A 19,488-nucleotide genomic window follows, 5' to 3' on the forward strand; every position below is an offset into this window, starting at 1 on the left:
CATGATTTAATAGACGCTTTGATGTTGTCCAGAGTGTCAGGCATGCGGGCCACATACTGCGGCCTCATGCGGGTCATTTCTGGAATTAAAAATCGACTGGCACGTGAGAGCGGAGGAGCCGGGTGTCCGGTTCAGCTGCAGGCTAGCGTTACTCTGCTGAACTCTGGACGAGAGGGAAAGACGAGAGCTCCTGCTGTGATCAATAGTAATGGGCTTCACGCGTCGAAACGAGGCGAAAAAAAACGCAGGATAAATATTTGCCTCCGTCGCTGTGCTTTACTGACACAGTTCTCCAGCACAGACACACTCGGTCACGGGTTACAGTACACTAGACATAACACTACATAACTAAAACATAAAATTTACTTATTAAAGCTCACTCAGTTTTATATCTACGGTATATACAGTCTCTACAGTAGGTTAAATACTCTAGATCAGGTATAGTCTCACATTTTGGTGTCATTTTGTACCGTTCTTTAAACTTTTGTGTGTTTATTTCTGTTAAAATTGGCCGTATAAAACACTTTTTTTAATTTTCATATGATCACCAAATTACAAAGGCTACATACTCTTACCTTCAGATATAATTTTGCACTGTTTTTCAAACCCTTATCTTCCATTCAATTATAACAACTGAATTTGAAACTGCCTGGGCATGATGCATTTTGTTCAGTTTTATTCAAATTGGTCATTAAAAACATTTTTGGATTTTTAACAAAAATACAACTTAAAGGAGTTGGAGATTGCCTGGGTATTGGGTATTATGTGCAATTTAACTTTTTTTTTAATTTTTTTTTTTTTTTTTTTTCTCCACCAAAATCGCCAAATTACATAAGGTTGTAGTCTTACATTTTGGACCATTTTTTAAACTCCCATTTTTCATGACAGTTAAAATTAGCTTGGGTAATGTGTTTAATTGTATTAAAATAGGCTATTTTATAATATTTTTGTTTTTTTCATTGAAATGTCTTACCTTTTGGTTTCATTTTTCAAACTCCCATTTTACATAAAATTATGACTTGAATCAGCGGAAAATTGCTTGGGCATTGTTTAGTTTTATTTAAATGTGTCATTTTAAAATTGTCTTCAAACACCCATTTTTAATAAAAATACAACTCAAATGAGTTAGAGATTGTTTGGGCATTATGTGCAGTTTTATTAGAATAGGCTATAAAAAATATATATCTTTTTCACCAAAATTACCTAAGGCTTACCTTTTGGTGGCATTTTGGCCCGTTCTTTAAACTCTAGTATTCCATGAAAATACAACTCAAATAAGTTGAAAATTGCATTGGGTATTGTGTTTAGTTTTGTCCAAATAGGCCATGAAAAAAAAAAAAAAAAAACATTTTTTATTTTTCACCAAAATCTACAAATTAAGTAAAGCTATAGTCTTACCTTTTAGTGGCATTTTGGACCATTTTTTTAAACTCACATTTTTTTATAAAAATACAACTTAAAGGAGTTGGAGATTGCTTGGGCATTGGGCATTGTGATAAGTTTTGTTCAAAATCAGCCATTATTTTTTTTTTTTTCTCACAGAAATGGCCAAATTACGTAAGGCTATATAGTCTTACCTTATGGTGTCATTTTGGACCATTTTTCAAACTTCCATTTTTCATGAAAATAAAGCTTAAATTAATTGGAAATTGACTGGGCATGTGTATTTTGTTTAGTTTTATTCAAATAAAAAAAATATATATTTGGAAAAAGTAAAGACTGGACTGATCTCTATCCTCTAGTTTTCTATGACGATGCCACTCAAACGAGTTGAAAATTGACTGGGCATGGTGTAATTTGTAATTTGTGTTTGATCGAACAGGTCTTTAAAATTTTTTATTTTTCACCAAAATCGTAAAATTACGCCAAATTACATTAAGTCTTGCCTTTTGGTTTCATTTTGGACCAAGTTTTAAACTTCAGTTTTAAAAAAGTGGAAATTGACTGGACTTAATTTTTCCAAATAATTTTGTTTTTCCACCAAAATAGGCAAATTACGTAAGGCTATAGTCTTAACTTTTGGTGCAATTATGGACCATCCTTCAAACTTCAGTTTTCCATAAAAATACCACTCAAATGAGTTGGAGATTGCTTGGACATTGGGTATTTTGTGCAATTTTATTTAAATATATAAAAAGAATGTTTTTCACAAAAATCGCCAAATTACAAAGCTACAGTCTTGCCATTTGGTGTCATTTTGGACAGTTTTTCAATCTCCCATTTTTCATAAAATACAACTCAAATGAGTTGAATTGACTAGGCATGGCATATTGTGTTTAGTTTTATTTAAATTGGCTATTAAAAAAATGTTTTGTTTTTGTTTCCACCAAAATCACCAAATTACGTAAGGCTTTAGTCTTACCTTTTGGTGGCATTTTGGCCCGTTTTATTTAAACTCACATTTTTCATGAAAATACAACTCAAATAAGTTGAAAATTGCTTGGGCATTGGGTCTTGTGTTTAGTTTTAAACAAATATGCCAAATTTTTTTTTTTGTTTGTCTTTCCCCAAAATTGGCAAATTACATAAGGCTATATAGCCTTACCTATTGGTGTCATTTTGGACCGTTCTTTAATCTCCAGTTTTCTTACAATACATCTCAAATAAGATGAAAATTGTTTGGGGATTGGGGACAATGTGCAGTTTTATTCATTATTCGGCCATGAAAATCCCTTTTTTATATTATTTTTTACCAAAATCGCCAAATTATGTAAGGCTACACTCCTTTTGTCTAATTTTGGACCATTCTCCAACCTCTAGTTTTCAATAACAATGGCATTTAAATTATTATTATTATTATTATTATTATTATTATTATTATTATTATTATTTATTTATTTTTTTTTTTTACCAAAATCGTCAAATTACGTAGCAATTGACTGGGCATGGTGTTTTGTTTTTAGTTTTATTCAAATTCAGATCAGTTGAGAATTTATTGTGCATTGGAGTCCTGTGTTTTATTTAAATAGTACAGTATATGGCAAACAACTAACATTAACCTACTACATACTGGTACCATCACTCTTTCACAGCACTAACACAGGGGCATATGGATCCTATTGTTAATGGATACTGTGTATCTGCAGGGTGTCTGTGTGATACAGTGTTAGATAAAGCTGTTATATTTCATATCTATGCTTAAGAGAAGAACAGATAAGATGAGGATTAAGAGACATTTAATTAAAGAAGAATATGTTGATTATTAATGTTTTAATCATTGCTCATCTCTTTTGTATGTATTTGACACAAACCCTTTCCCTATTGTTATGCTGATTTCACCTGTGCATGGTTCAGTTGTTCTGAACAGGATGTTTTTCTGATGTTTAACAATCGATTTGCCTTATTGAACACAGGCACCCAAACCTCTGGAGCTGCTGCTGCTGCTTGGGTACAGTGCTCCCTCTATATTAGTCCCTATAACACAATCATTTCTCTGCCTTCCTGAACCCACCAGTCTAGTAAAGTACACTCCTAAAAATGAATGTCTTTATCCACTATCTATTCCAATAATTTTCTAAAAAAATTTCAACCAAAACTGATGTCTATACAGCGCCCCTAAGGTGATGTCATTCAAAAAATAATAATAATGCGTGACCACAACTTATTAAGCCATGGTAATGAGATCTTAAGGCATGGCCACAACTTATTAAGGCATGTGAATGAGAACCTTATGCATAGATATAACTTAAGGCATGGAAACAAGTTCCTAAGGCGTAGCCATGACTTATTAAGGCGTGGGAATGAGAATCTAATGTGTGGCCATGACTTAAGGCATGGGAATGAGAACCTAATGCATGGCCACAACTTAAGGTGGGGGAATGAGATCTTAAGGTGTTGCCACAACTTAAGCCATGGGAATGAGATCCTGAGGCCTTGCCACGACTTAAGGCGTGTGAATGAGATCCTGAGGCATGGCCACTACTTAAGGCATGGGAATGAGACCCTAAAGCATGGCCACGACTTATTAAAGTATGGAAATGAGATCCTAATGTGTAGCCATGACTTATTAAAGTGTAGGAATGACATACTTAAGGCATGGGAACAAGATAATTAAGGCGTGGCCATGACTTACTAAGGCTTACTAAAGATTCTCCTTGGACTGGAGCTATGATGTAAAATTCAGTTTCTTCATGGGCATTAATTTACAGAAAAGCAAGTTTTGTTATTCGCTGGCTACAACTTTTATCTCATTTCCACGCCTGAAGTTGTGGACATGCTTTATTTATTCATTTTTTTAACTTGATGTCACCTTATGGGCTTTGTATGTCCACAAGAAATAAGACGTACACTTGATTGTGTACAGATTTAAAAGGAATAAAAAAATAAAATGGGGAGACAGACCCGGCCTGTGTTCCTCTTGGAAAATGATAATGTAATTTGTGACACCATGTTGATCACAAGACAGTAAGTGGTGTAGTATGAAGAATACAGCAATGTAACTTTCTAAAAGGCATGTAGTGTGAACATGGCATTAAATCAGACTAAGTGCGTTCTCTGGTTCGTTTGGTTTGACTAATGTAATCGCTCCGAACAACACGGTACACATCCAGTGTGAGCACTATCTGCTCCCAGTGCTGCGTGTGGGGTCGCATGATTGGTTCATTTTTTAACTCTGTTTCCACTTATCACATTACCTCCCCTTTTCATTACTATAATAATACCCAATGACAGGACAGTGGGTATTTAAAAAAAAAAAACGTAATAATGAGGAGCTGCTTTGTGGTGAAAAGCCATGCATCCCAGAAACGTTATTTGTGTCAAATAAAAATAATATTTAACAGCAAATAGCCAAAGTTTTTGTGATCCTACACGCAGAAAAGCTTCTCCCTAAAACGAACCCAAAATAAGGACAAACATGAGGCACAAATTAAAGTAAAAATGTGAACTCGATCCATCAAAACAAAAGTTTAATTGTGATGATGTATGCGGCTTGGGCTTTATTGTTAATCATAGAGAAAATAGTGCCAAAAAGTGTGAGTATACCCTTAAAATACGATTGCTATGTTGGAAATATGGATGTGTTGTTGCTGCTACTTGGACTATCTCGGACCACTTCCTAAAGTGATTTAAGTGATCAGATTTGACCTAAATTTTTAAACGAATTTAAGATTTTATAACCATTTATGTACAATTAACATTGCATTTTTGTTTGAGATCCATTCAGGTACCTTCATTTTAAGAGTGTACATGCATTATATCCCCCAGAATGTTCATATAATGTTTAACTTGACTTTGCACCCATCACTTTAATCTGAGTGGTGCTCCAGCCTCCCTGACAGTGCAGAATTATCTGCGTTATGTTACACAAACATTTTATATCTTTAAATGCCGTTGTTTGTAAATACACTTGTCGGAGCAGCTAAAACTAATTATAAGAAAAAAAGAAAATGAGGAAATAAATAAATCTTTGTCTTTGTTGTACGGTGCAGTCTTTTGTCTTTTTTTGTTGTTTGTGAAACTCCAAAACATGTTTTATCTCATATTTTCAGAGCCAAAAGCTTCTTTAACCCTCCTATTATCTTTGGGGTCAATTTGACCCCATTTAATGTTTAAAGCCTCTGAAAAAAGGGTCGACATTAATTTTGTGATTCATATTTACAGTCTTCTCATAATTTGATAAAGAAAATAAGTAAAACATAAGATGTTTCAAATATATCTACTTCAATGTCTGTTTTATAAGGCTGTTTTATTGGTGTAAAACATAAATCTCAATATTTTACACACATTTGTGTGGTAATAATGTCGAGTTCACTATTACACTCAGTTTTATTATCTTTCTCTAAATTAACAACACAATACGAATAATACTTATATCATAGTAATAAACCACTTATAATAATACCAGAACCACTAATAATTTGTCAAATAAACATAAGGAAAACTTGTAAGTAAACTTTGCTAACATGTTTAATTATCTGGAATTATAATAATTTTTTGGAGGGTTAAATTGCTGGGATCAGCACAGAGAAAAAAGGGTGTTACTAAATTGGAAGCTAGCAGGAGGGTTAAAGCCCATGGGTACACTTTTTTAAACCCTCCTGTTATGTTACGAGTCAATTTGATCCGTTTTAAAATTTAAAGATCTAGGAAAAATAGTTAAAAGTATTTTTTTCAGTATGAAACATCGTCGTCTTGCCTTAATTAGTGTAATCAACATATAATATAAAAATGGTTCATCTCACATATTTGCAACCACCCCCTACAAAAACTAAAACTAAACCAAATTTGCAATGTAATGTTTTAATGTTATGTAAAACTATTGATTTATATGTTGTTTTTTTAAGTAATGAATGTAGCGAATAGGGGTGGGCAATATTATATCTTATACAATATATCATGACAGAAATATCATGATATTAAAAATCCATATCGTTATAATAGGGCTGTTCTGTATTAAAAGTAGTCTATTATTTACTGTGAAGCTTTAGGTGTATTTATTGTATAATTGTTTTAGTTTGCAGTTTATATGCATGCACTAAATATTCTGCAATATTATTTGCTGCATTATATTATTTTATGCTATATTATTTATTTTGCCACATTATGATTATACTGTTATACTATTATACTATATTCCTGAAATTAATTAATTATTTTAGTTTTCCTATATCGCCAAGTATATCGTTATCACAAAAATACCCTGAAATATCGTGATATTATTTTAGAGCCATATCGCCCACCCCTAGTAGCGAATCATTAAAAATGTTTAAACTTGTATTTTTTTTTTATTAAAAATTAGTGAATTAAACCATTACCTGTTAGAGGCAAGGAAAACCAGATCGATAGATCGATAGATAGATAGATAGATAGATACTTTATTTATCCCGAAGGAAATTTAGGCATCCAGCAGCAACAACACAATACAATAAGAAACAGTCAAACATAAATTAAAACAAAGAAGAATAGAAAATATATAAGGCTATAAAAAACTTACTATACAAGGTAAAGAATATTGATTGAATAATTGATAGAACTGAAAGAATAATTAGTAATTGAGTATTCACACTGAATATTCACACTGCTTCGAAGGATATTTTGGGGTTTCAGATATCGTTTGGATAATTAAACATGCACCGGTTCAAAATGACCCAGGCACATTATTGCTGTTCCTGTCAAATGAACATAACAAGAGGGTTAAAATCATTTTAATTTTTTCCCCCATTTTCTCCCCAATTTACATGGCCAATTACCCAACCCACTCATTAGGACTCCCCCATCACTAGTGATGCCCCAACACACCAGGAGGGTGAAGACGACTAGCACATGCCTCCTTCGACACATGTAAAGTCAGACTCCGCCTCTTTTTGAACTGCTGCTGATGCAGCATTGCTGAGTAGCATCACAGCGCTAACGCTCGAAGGAAAGCGCAGCGACTCGGTTCTGATACTTCAGCTCACAGACGCAGCCTTGTGCTGATCCACATCACCCTAGGAGTGATGAGGGGAAAAAGAGGGAGACCATCTACTGTACCCACCCAGAGAGAGCCAGAAAGGCTTATTGTGCTCTCTCAGGGCTCTGGCAGCTGATGGCAAGCCACATGACCAGGGAGTACACATTTTTATGCACTGTTTTTTTTTTTTTTTTTTTTTTGGATAATACTATATATGGGTGTTATATGATGCATTCAGTAATAGGGCTGCAACTATAATGTTGACCATAAAAATGTTTGGAATTTAATTTTTGATGCGGCGTTATGTATGATTGAGAGAGAGAGAGAGAGAGAGAGAGAGAGGGAGAGAGGGAGAGAGGGAGAAAGGGCGAGAGAGGAAGACATATACACATAGTAAGAAAGTGAGCATCCTGATTGGCCTCTCCTCGTCCTTATTTGGCCTTTTATGAACCAAATTACAGTGCATTCAAATCAAGCTTTGTGTTTCTCTCTACTACAGCAGTCTTTTCACTAAAACATCTGAGAAACATCAGTTGCCTGGGGAACAGTGTTCTCTGTGACGGGTCTGAGTGATGTAGAAACCCTTTATCCTTAGATCAGATCGAAAGGTTAATAAAGGGGCTTTTATGTTGTGATTCCATTTAAACTCATATCTGAGGATTGATTGATTACATGTCAAGTGAGAAAGAGAAACGCTGCTTAACCCTGCACTGATTCACTCCGTTATTACAGTGTTTAAACTGTATGCAGTTTTACTACTGGTCCAGAATATTCATTTTAGCTGTTTTTTACTAAAACAAAGAAAACATACCTGTATATTTTCATGTTTTTTTACAACAAATGACATTTGGACACCAGGGGTCCTACCTCTCCTGCACAAGGCGGCTCTCCATGTTCATTTACACCCCGCCAACAGGCTATTTAAACAATACAGGCAGAAAGCATGAAAATAGCAACAGTGATTCTGAATATATCTACACTGATGGGCTCTTAAAGGGAATGATGAGTAAGTAACACACTGATTGGTTTATTTCACGTTAAGCCCAAAACACACACACAATTAAGAGAATTAGAACACGCCTTTCGCATGTTTCAAGACACACAAGGTGTACTTTTCCTGTCGTTACAATAGCAAAGACACACTGACACGCCCTAAATCAAGCTAAACAGCTGCCAGCTCATCTACAAATTAAAACACTAAGAAACGAAAACAATACAATTGAATTTATTGTAATTTATTTAATTGTAATTGCACTTACAATTTATTTAAAGGGTCCTAATTCGGACAGATAATTCTAGCCAGACACTGGCTACCATCATTACCACCCCTCTGCACTGCTGTCTACTGTGGCTGTTTTGATGCTTTGATAAACTCCAAAAATAGCCATATTCTCTTATTCATATCCACATTATGCGGCACCTACTATCACCCTACTCCAACTCCAATAACTGCCTTGCCATGAGCACACTGGCCAGTGTTCAACCTCACATTTTATACAATTGTGGTCATTTTCAAGCCAATCATCCCATAAAGTAACACCTTATGCTGTCCCATGACTTTTTACACACATCAGCGTACAATCACTATTTAATACGGTGTCTTATTGTTTCGTTCAAACAGGTGTTAAGTTTGCATCTAAGTAAACATATGCTGTTAAACACAAATCCCCCCCAAGCAGAGATTCTTGTTTACTTCACCATCTGACACAAAGAAACCAATTTTAACACAGAAGTTCGGTCTGAAACACAAAGCATCTGCAACATCAAACAGATGTGCTGCAGAATTAACCATTACTGAAGATAGAAAGACTTCAAAAGCCCTGCTTTAATAATCTTAGAATATTGATTAGATGCTTTTTTAAAAGTCTTCACTCTTCAGAAACTACATTTTGAACACTGTTTAAATGTTTTTTTACTTTTACTCTTCTGTTACTTTACTTTCTTCATTATTGGGACGGAATTATTACATAGTTAAAGTTATAATTATCTAAGTCGCGAGTAGGAAGTTGACAGAGCCACTGTGTTGCGTGATTGGAGCATGTTCCAAGCAGTTAGCCAATGATCAGCCAATAGGGCGCTCTGTCTCTATTTTGCCACTCTCAATGGAACTTTACAGACACATTCAACCACGGGGGCCCTAGGGGGCAGTTGCCTCCCCTGCCCCCCACTTTACTGAGTCCACCAGTGAGAAATTAGTAGCATTTATGTTAAGAGACAGGAAACAATGTCTGAAACTAAACACAATCCTAACAAGCAGGGTAAATATTTCATTTAGCAACTCCATTACTAATTATTCTATAAGAGACCACTTAAAAATGATGAGTTTTTGATTTTATCAAATTGAAAACCTCTGGAAATCCATCTTCCTTCAAGAGGAAGATGGAGGATCACAAGCCATCAAACCACCAAACTGAACTGCTTGATTTTTTGCACCAGGAGTAAAGCAGCACAAAGTTATCCAAAAGCAGTGTGTAAAACTGGTGGAGGAGAACATGATGCCAGATTGCATGAAAACTGTGATTAAAAACCAGGTTATTCCACCAAATATTGATTTCTGAACTGATTTCTGCATCTTTTTTTGTTATTTCAGTCATTTCTCATTTTCTACAAATAAATGCTCTAAATGACAATATTTTTATTTAGAATTTGGGAGAAATGTTGTCTGTAGTTTATAGAATAAAACAACAATGTTCATTTCACTCAAACATAAACCTATAAATAGCAAAATCAGAGAAACTGATTCAGAAACTGAAGTGCTCTCTTCATTTTTTTTTACAGAGCTGTATATATATATATATATATATATATATATATATATATATATATATATATACACAGTGAGTCCAAGAAGTATTTGATCCCTTGCTGATTTTCTTCGTTGGCCCACTGATAAAGACATGATCATTCTATACTTTTAATGGTAGATGTATTCTTACATGGAGAGACAGAATATTAAAAAGAAAATCCAGAAAATAAATCTAAGGAATATATATTAATTGATTTGTATTTCATGGAGTGAAATAAGTATTTGATCCCTTAGTATTCATTAGCAGTTCTGGCTTTTACAGACCAGTTAGACACTCCCAATCAACTTGTTACCTGACCTGAAGCCACCTGTTCTCACTAATCACTTGTGTGAAAAACACCTGTCCACAGAATCAGACAGATCACACAGATTTCAAGTCTCCAACATGGGTAAAACCAAAGAGCTGTCACAGGACCTCAGAGTCAGAATTGTTGACCTTCACAAAGCTGGAATGGGCTACAAAAAGATTAGTAAGGTGTTGGATGTGAAAGTAACAACTATTGGTGCAATTATCAGAAAGTTTAAAGAGTATAACATGACAATCAACAGACCTCGGCCCGGTGCTCCAAAGAAGATTTCGCCTCGTGGGGTGGCAATGATGCTGAGAACGGTCAGAAATCGTCCTGCAACCACTCGGCAGGAGTTAGCAAATGACCTGAAGGCAGCTGGGACCACAGTTTGCGAGGAAACAATTGGCAACACTTTGCGCAACAATGTATTCACATCCTGCAGTGCCCGAAAGGTACCCCTGCTGAAGAGAGCACATGTGGAGGCGCGCCTCAAGTATGCCAATGATCATTTGAAAGATGAACCAAGTTATTGGGAGAAGGTTTTGTGGTCAGACGAGACCAAAATTGAACTTTTTGGCCTCAACTCCACCCGCCATGTGTGGAGGAAGAAAAATGCTGCCTATGACCCCAAGAACACTGTGCCCACCGTCAAGCATGGAGGTGGAAGCATAATGTTTTGGGGGTGTTTCTCTGCCAAGGGTACAGGGCTACTTCACCGCATCACTGGGAAGATGGATGGAGCCATGTACCGCACAATCCTGAGGGACAACCTCCTCCCCTCTGCCAGGGATCTGAAAATGGGCCGTGGTTGGGTCTTCCAACATGATATCGACCCTAAACATACAGCAAAGGCAACAAAGGATTGGCTCAAGAAAAATCACATTAAGGTCATGGAGTGGCCCAGCCAGTCGCCAGACCTCAATCCGATCGAAAATCTATGGAGGGAGCTGAAGGTCAGAGTTGCCAAGCGACAGCCCACCAACCTTCATGATTTAGAGAGGATCTGCAAAGAAGAGTGGGCCAAAATTCCCCCTGGTGTGTGTGCTAAACTTGTGGTTAACTACAACAAACGTCTCACCGCTGTGCTTGCAAACAAAGGCTTTCCCACTAAGTATTGAGTGTGTTTGGCAAGAGGGATCAAATACTTATTTTCCTCATTGAAATACAAATTAATTAAAATATATTCTTTAAAATTATATTCTGGATTTTTGTCTTGATATTCTGTCTCTCCATGTTAGAATATATCTACCATTAAAAGTGCAGAAGGATAGTGTCTTTATTAGTGGGCAAACAAAGAAAATCAGCAAGGGATCAAATACTTCTTGGACTCACTGTATATATATTTATGCCTTAAATATGCCGCACTTCAGTTTTGTGGTATATTTCTGTTGAACACATTACTTTACTTTTATTATTTTGTTAATATTATTTAATATAAAATCTGGGTCTTGATAAGTTACCGTATATGAAAGAAATGTTTATAAGTTTTATAGATTTTTTTGTTTCTACTGAATGTATGAAATGATTATATTTACACTTTTGCAGAAGTATTAAGTAATATAAAAGTAGTAAAATATTGTATTATTATTTTAGGCCCATATCGCCCAATAATAACCATAAATGTAAGCATTAAATAGATATTTTTCCCTGTGTGTGGAGTGTTGCTTAAAGCCAGCAGGATGCTTTATAAGACCAGCATCAGTCTGCTTCAGGAAACGAACACTATTCAGCTTCATACAGCCCATCTGCAACTCTATTCACCCGTCTAAAAATACCTCAGCTCTACAGCCCAGAGTATTCATTTCTCCTTCCACACAGGGAAAGCCTGAGGCCGGCTGATCTTTCCAGAGCCTCACGCCAGAGCAGATTCACAGATCAGACTCTGACCAGCCTACACACACAGAAAACCAACACTTAACAGGACTGGGGTTGCTATGCTGCTCTTAAAAGGAACCAGTTGTCTGAAATCATTAGAAAAGCCACAAAATTAGACACTTTTAAGTCCAGGCTGAAAACCTTATGTTTGATCAGGTCTTCCGCCCACAGGGTTCATTCACTTTTTAACCAATACATTCCCATGATTTTTTCAGGACTTTTCCATGCCTTCAAGGCAAATTTTCACGATCATACAATTTTTTAAATATCAATGCAGACATGGACAATAAAACCAAAAATCAACTAAAACTATAAATCAAAATTGATTATATTACACCTAAAATTAATCTGATTAAAACAATGAAAATTTTCAATTAAATGTGGGTCAGGTCCTGAGAGCTCTATTGTGTAGAGCTAAATTATTAAATTACTAAATAACTCTAAGCTGATGTATTTTGTTAACTCAAAATAGATTCTTTTCTGGCGATAAAAGGAAACAAAGATTTGTAGAAAACTTTTCCAAAACTTTCTGGGTATTTTTTTATTTTTCCCCAAACTTATCCAGGCCTGGAAGTTGCTTTTTTCAAATTTAATGACTTTTCCAGGTTTTTCATGACCGTACGAACCCTGAGCTCAGTTTAAAAACACTTTTATTCTGTGACGCCACCTTTATTTTAATTCATTTAGTTAATTTGCCTTCTTTTAAATATAATGTTTTAATCTTGTGTGAATCATGTATTATTCATGATTTAATCTTATTTTATTTTTTCCATTTTTATTCATGCTTATTCTATTTTTATTACATTTTTTATTTCCAGTTTTATCGTTATTCTCTTACATGATTTTCTCTGTATTTTCTAATTTGTAAAGTACTTCGAACAACCGTTGTGCATGAAGGGTGTTTATATAAATAAACTTGCCTTGCCTAAGACCATTTTTGCCACTGATATAATAATAAATTATAGCATAAAATTAAAATTACATAATTTTTAACACTAATTAACTTTTAGTTCTTAAAAATAATCAAACATTCTGAATGTTTCAGAATGAATAAAATCAAAGAAACCACAGTTTTTAAAGCATTAATGTGCTTTTCTCGCTAATAAAAGCAGAATGTAAGGTGACAAAATTACTTTAACCATAAGTTGCTGATTTAACTATAATGAAAGGCCTATATCTTATATTATGACAAAACACCAACTTTAAAAAATGATTAAGAATATACTACTGCAACAAAATGAAAAATATTAAAAAATGTTATTACTGAATATGATATGATGTGGCACACCCCTAACTGAGCTATTAAAAAATGCAAGAATTTTAAAATTTATGATTTTATTATTTCAGGGTAAAGAATTGAAATATCATATCTCACATCAGGGTACTACTTTTTTTTTTTTTTTTTTTTTTTTTTTTACTGTTTTTATCAAAAGAAAAAAAAAGAAAAAAAAATCACACTTCTTATTTCCCATTATATATCTACTAGAGACAAATTATATCTGTCCAGTATCATTTATTTTACTTTAATCCTGGATATATAGAGATATTTGGAGTGCTTTATTATTAGTGTCATGATATTCTGGATCATTGACTTCTGTTACAAATCTGATAAAATTCTTGTTTTTTTTATATCTTTTTGGGTGTGTTCTATATCGTATCGAACTCAATAATAAAATGTACATTTCATTTTGTTGCAGCAGTGTATTCTTTAAAAATGTTTCTTCATATCGTCAAAAAATCGTTATTTTAAAAATACTGCAAAATATCACAATATTATTTTAGAGCCATATCGCCCACCCCTAGTTATTACTTATTATCTCTCTAAACATAAATATTATTACAGCATTAGCTGTACAAGCATGAATGCTGCAGATCTGGGACAAGATGAGCCACAGGGTGTGTGAGAGCTGTGGGCCTCGGCGGCAGGTGTTCCAGTCAGACAGAACCTCAGGAGAACACCTGGCTGATTACACACACACACACACACACACACACACACACACACACACACACACACACACACACACACGGGGGCAGTTCACCGACGGGACAGCTCAATTATAGAGCTAAGCGCAGATCACACTGTGCAATAACTGCAGATGAGCAGGACAGTGTTATTCAGGACAGTGTGTGTGTGTGGGTGTGTGTGTGTGTTAGAGCACTCAAAACCAGAGGAAAACAGCAAAACAACAGTAATCGGCCCTTTAATCAGGCATTTAAACGGCTTTTTAAAAGCTAAATAAGAGCGTTTGTTTTTCTCTGGGATTGAAAGTGTGAATTCAGCTGTAACTGGAAATATCTGCACTGCAAAACTGTGCTGGACTGAGGAGCACAGCTTTCCACACGTGTTCACGTTTACAAGCACGTACCCAACCATGTGGATGGAGACCATGCGGTTACCTCGTGTTTACTTCTGCTCACTCCCCCTCCCCCTCCCCCTGGTGCTTCTCAGGCAGCAGCAGCCTGTCACTCACACAGACACAGAGACAGCGCTGTGTGTCTACTTCATGTGTCAAGTGTTGCCTTAAGTGACCTCACACGTCCTGCGATGTGACTACTGCACATGTGCACATCGCAATGACGATGCTTAAATGATATATTGTGCAGCCCTAGTGTGTGAATGTTCGGAATGGGGATGAGTTTAACAGATGCATATGTTGCTACTACATTATCACCTTAAACCACGTTACTCTCAGTCAGTTTAGAGAGAGAGCAGCTCTGGATAACTCCACTGTGCTCTGCTGAGAAATGCACATTATTTCTATTGTGCTGCTGCTCCACAAACTCAAACTCAACTCAAGGCTGTCCAAGTGCGTAGAGAGCGGGGAGAAACGGACCTACTGTTTCCATCTCTTTAGACTCTGTTAAAACTTTCTCTTTGTACACCAAAACCAATCTAAAAAGCTGTTTGGCCAGTGGTAGGATGGCCCCCCCTTACATGTGAGTCTTGGTCCTCCCAAGGTTTCTTCCTTCCTTCTTTCTCCAGTCCTGAGGGAGTTTTTTCTTGCCTACATTGATCACTGGGGGTTCTTAATGTTTTGCCTGATTCTTTGTCCTGTGATCGTGTTTCTGTAAAGCTGCTTTGTGACAACACCAGTTGTAAAAAAAAAAAAAGCGCTACACAAATAAATTTGATTTGATTTAAATCAGCAACCACAAAAAAACCTTGGTAATCATTAGGGGTGGGCAATATTATATCTTATACAATATATCATGACAGAAATATCCTGATATTAAAAAAAATCCATATCATGATAATAGGGCTGTTCTGTCTTAAAAGTAGTCTATTATTTACTGTGAAGCTTTAGGTGTATTTATTGTATAATAGTTTTAGTTTGCAGTTTATATGCATGCACTAAATATTCTGCAATATTATTTGCTGCATTATATTATTTTATGCTATATTATTATTTTGCCACATTATGAATAAACTGTTATACTATTATACTATATTCCTGAAATGAATTAATTATTTTAGTTTTCCTATATCGCCAAGTATATCGTTATCGCAAAAATACCCTGAAATATCGTGATATTATTTTAGAGCCATATCGCCCACCCCTAGTAATCACCCAATAATAGTAATGTTAATTATCAAAATCCAACTAAAAAAAAAAAAAAAAAAAAAAAAAACCTGTATAAACTATAAACCCAAAACTATAACCCTATAACTCAATAAAGGCAGTCTGAGACACTTGGCTTATGAGAAAGGGGCGGTTTTACCCAGAGGCAAGCCTGGCTCTGCCTTTGGTTTCTAATGGGCAGACTCAACTTCATGGCAGTGAAATTCAAACCAAAATGCCACCACAAAAAAAAAAATAAAACTGAATTCAAATTGACATGAAATGCTAAGAAATTCTAATGGCAAAACAAACCCACCCACAACTGGAATATTCTCAAAAACAGATCATTCTGCCCTACTTCATACTTCAGTCAGGTTTGGATGTTTTGAACTTTAAGAGTCTGCCTTGTGTTTCAATTGTTCATTTTCCATGTTTTGCAGTTTTGTGCTTGTAAAAGTGACTCAGCATGAATTTTTTAATGTGGTCTGGATGACAGACATGAATATCCTTGGAATATATAAAGCAGCTTCTTGTGGTTAGAAGAATCACATCAACAGAGACTGTTTTGGACAGTTTTAACCCCAAAATCCCCCTCTGTGAAACGCTGACACAGATAACGAGCATTTTTCCCTGCTTACTCTCACCTGCGCTGGGCTGAGGGATGTAAATTAGCGAGGTTTAAGCAGTCGCAGGATTGGCGTAGCGTTTCATGTTTTGTGGAGTGATAAAACAAATGATGTGCTAGCGCTGCGCTCTGTAACTCGATCCGCGCTGATCTGACCCTGTGTGTTCAGACCTACGCTCGCAACTGCTGCCAATTTCGAGGATGATTTAAAGTAGTTAGCAAGTCTGTGCTGCCAACTGTATGCATGAATGTATAATTATGTGCAGATGGGGAAAGCTGATGAGTGTGGAGTTGCCAGTGCGGTTTATGGTTTGGTGTTGACCAGGCAGACAGACGCAATGAGAAGGATGTGGTTTTCAGACATGAACCCTACACCTCGTATCATTATGGGAAGAGCTTGTTCTGGGTTTGATTTACAGCTAACTAAAGACTCCTTGTTGTAAAAGTACTGAGACTGATTAGCTCCCTGATGATTAGATTATGCCCAGGTTCTGCTTTTTGGAAGAAATTCATAAACCGTATTTTTCGGACTATAAAGTGCACTGTATTAGGCGACACTAGTAAGGATGCCTACATCGAAGTGAGCAAGAGTATTGCAATGTTTCCCTACAGTGAACAGAACTGTAATTCTTAAAAAAATATTTTCTTCCAAAGTCAGCACAGATTTTTTTCCTATAAACTGTTTATTTGTGCGAGTAAAGTGCTTCCATTTAATTACAGTAAATCTGGATTTTAAATATTTTGTCTAAGGGTGAGTTTTAGTAAAGTTTCTCCAGCACTAAGGCTGGGTGCAGTAGCATTAGCATTAGCCGCTAACCACAGCGCTAGTAGCACTTTAATGCTGCACTAGACTGAGGAACTCTGAGTGTTCCGGTAATCCATTTAGCTCCCTGATGATTATGGTATGCCCAGATTCTGCTTTTTGGAAGAAATTCATAAACCGTATTTTTGAGATAAGGCGCACTATCAATGAACGTCTTTTTTCTGGTCTGTTTTTTTTATACATAAGGCACACCGGATTATAAGGTGCATTAAGTGACACTAGTAAGGATGCCTACATCGAAGTGAGCAAGAGTGTCGCAATGTTCCCTACAGTGAACAGAACTGTATTTCTTAAAAAAAACATTCTTTCAAAGTCAAACAAGCGCTAGATGTTAATCTACACAGATGTTTCTCCTAAAAAATGTTTATTTGGGTGAGAAAAGATTTCCAATTGTTTGTCTAAAGGTGAGTTTTTAGCTAAGTTTCTCCAGCACTAAGGCTGGGTGCAGCAGCATTAGCATTAGCCGCTAACCACAGGCCTAACCTGACAAATGCTACCAGATAGCGCTACACTGAGGAATCCAGAGTGTTTTGGTAACTCAGTCTCTTTATGACTGGGTTTGATTTACAGCAAAACTAAAGACTCCTTGTTGTAAAAGTACTGAGACTGATTAGCTCCCTGATGATTACTGTATGTCCAGGTTATGCTTTTTGGGGAAAAAAAAGGCATATAACATTTTTTGGACTATAAGGCTCACTATCAATGAACGTCTATTTTCTGGTCTATTTTTTTATACATAAGGCACACCTGATTATAAGGAACATTAAGCAATACTATTAAGAAAGCCTACTAAGAAGTGAACAAGAGTGTCGCAATGTTTCCCTACAGTGAACAGAACCGTAATTCTTAAAAATAAATTACTTTCAAAGTCAAATGAGGGCTGGATGTTAATCTACACAAATTTCTCCCCTAAAAAACTGTTTATTTGAGTGAGTAAAGCGTTTCCATTTATTTACAGTAAGTTAAAGTGAAGTGTCTCCAGCACTAAGGCTGGGTGCAGCAGCATTAGCTGCTAACTGACTAGTAGAATTTATACATAAAGAGCACCGGATTATAAGGCGCACTGTCAAATTCTGGAAAAAATTAAAGGATTTTAAGTGCACCTTACAGGCAGATAGACCAGTTATACACTGGTCAAGCTTAATATTATGACCATTATGACCAGGGATAATATTAATGCACACGTTTGTAATGCTTTATTTGTTAGCTGGAGAATCTAGGAAACTATAACTGAAAGACATGGTAATACTTTAATTTCTTTGCATATATTATGATACTAATAATGTCTCCATATATCCAGGATTAAAATAATATAAATGATACTGGACAGATGTAACCTGTATCTAGTAGATATATAATGGGAAATGAGAACAGTGTGAATTTTTCTTTTGCTAAAAACAGTAAAAAAAATAAATAAATAAAAAAAAAGTAGAACCCTGATGTGATAATTAGGGGTGGGTGATATGGCACCATATTTCAGGGTTTAATATCGTTCACCATATTAAAAAATGTTGGTGATATTACTGCTTATGATACAATATGGAGTACTTTTAGATGCAAGAATCAAAAGATTTGGTTTAATGTAGCGAGTCAGACCTTGACTGGATGCTTTAGATCATAATCCATCAAAAACCTTCCAGCAGGATTCTGCTCAGATCCGGTTTCCTGGCTCCGACTTGGATTTTAAGAACAGCTCACATATTTTCAGAAGGGTTGAGGTCATGACTTTGGGAAGCCCATTCAGAAACGCTTAAAGTTAGCCTGCTTTATCCCTCCCACAGCCAGCTTTGATGTGTTTTTGAGGTCATTGTCCTGCTGGAACACCCAGCCGCTGTGTCCAAGTTCAACCAGCTCGCTGATGGTTTGAGGTTGTTCTGAAATATTTTGAGGTAGCCTTCCTTCCTTATTTCTATTACATCTACTCCATCCTGCCCCAGAGCATGAGGCAACCACCAGGAGGGTTTGGTTCAGTCAATTTATTTCAGTTTCTCCAAAACTTTTCTAAATACAGTTCCAGTCTAAAGTTTGGACATCTCTTCTCAAATCAATGTTTTTCTTTAATTTATTTTCTACATTGCATAAATGAATGAATGTATGAAGTTTAAATTATAGCGCC

The 19,488-nt window shown here is 35.7% G+C and overlaps 1 long non-coding RNA gene across 2 annotated transcripts in view; it reads right to left on the reverse strand.

Annotated features, from left to right (window-relative positions):
* Positions 1 to 19,488, reverse strand: part of LOC111193850 (uncharacterized) — a 45,121-nt gene that overhangs the window by 6,800 nt on the left and 18,833 nt on the right. The gene's annotated exons all lie outside the window — the stretch shown is intronic.

The sequence above is a fragment of the Astyanax mexicanus genome, chromosome 17 (genome assembly GCF_023375975.1).
Source record: "Astyanax mexicanus isolate ESR-SI-001 chromosome 17, AstMex3_surface, whole genome shotgun sequence".
Classification (NCBI taxonomy): domain Eukaryota; kingdom Metazoa; phylum Chordata; class Actinopteri; order Characiformes; family Acestrorhamphidae; genus Astyanax; species Astyanax mexicanus.